A 1,101-nucleotide genomic window follows, 5' to 3' on the forward strand; every position below is an offset into this window, starting at 1 on the left:
TGAGCAACCTTCTGAGAAGCAGCTGATTAACAATTATATGAAACAGTTCTTAAAGAAATAATGTCCAGTACTGTTGTAAAATGAAGCTTAAAATTGTAATAGGCATTTCAAGTTTCGAGAACAAAAAAAAATTACCAAACCTGTGCTCTATTAGCAATATGGAAGTCGCAGATTGGCGTGCCACAAATCCACTCAAGACACACCAAACCTTAAGGTACTTAACTCTTCAAAAACCAATCTTTCGTGACAGGATCTTTGGTATTCAACTGGAAACGATTACTGAAAATGCTAGAACACCATTTGGAATTCACTGAAGAGCTAACACCTCACTGTGCAGTACCCAGCAAGGGCACAGATCCCCACGTTTGCAGCAGCAGTTTCAAAATTATCAGAGAGAACTTTTAGTCTAATTCTCTTTCAGGGAAACATTGGGAAGCCTTGGCAGCCTAATACAGCTAAGAAAAGATGAAATCCCCTGCAAAAGGTGCCACCTGTCTGGCCAGACGTCCACCGTTTAACTTCTGCTTCACCATACCGTGCACTTAAGGTGCTTGTTGCCAAAATACCCTGGTCAGTGTTACCTGTGAGAGTAATTTTTCTTATCTGTAACAAGCAATTCCTGTAAGTGTTACATTTAAGTAAAATCTGTAAAAACAAAATCCATATTCTTCACAACACATCTCTTAATAAATTGCTTTGTTCTTTATGCTGTTATGCCTTGTAAATAACCAGGATCACCAGATGCCAGGACTGACTGACACGGTGACATGCTGTTAGAAGCCTCAGGCTAAACCTGGGATGCTCAATTAATCACTCAAATTATAGTTGAGTTACTCTTGTTGTAAGGAAAAAAATCCTGCACCAACAGGCAAACAGATGAGGGAAGCACAGGGTATTTTATGCATTGTTCCCAGTTCCTCTCAGTGCTTTTAGAACTGGTAGAAACAAGAACTTAACCCACTACTGTTAACCCATTAGGACAAGGGGTCACCGTTTTAAACTGAAAGAAGGGAGATTTAGATTAGATTCAAGGAAGAAATTCTTCACTCTGGGGGTGGTGAGACAACGGCATAGGTTGCCCAGAGAAGCTGTGGATGCCCC

The sequence above is a fragment of the Buceros rhinoceros genome, unplaced genomic scaffold (genome assembly GCF_000710305.1).
Source record: "Buceros rhinoceros silvestris isolate BGI_N320 unplaced genomic scaffold, ASM71030v1 scaffold32094, whole genome shotgun sequence".
In the NCBI taxonomy this organism is placed as follows: Eukaryota; Metazoa; Chordata; class Aves; order Bucerotiformes; family Bucerotidae; genus Buceros; species Buceros rhinoceros.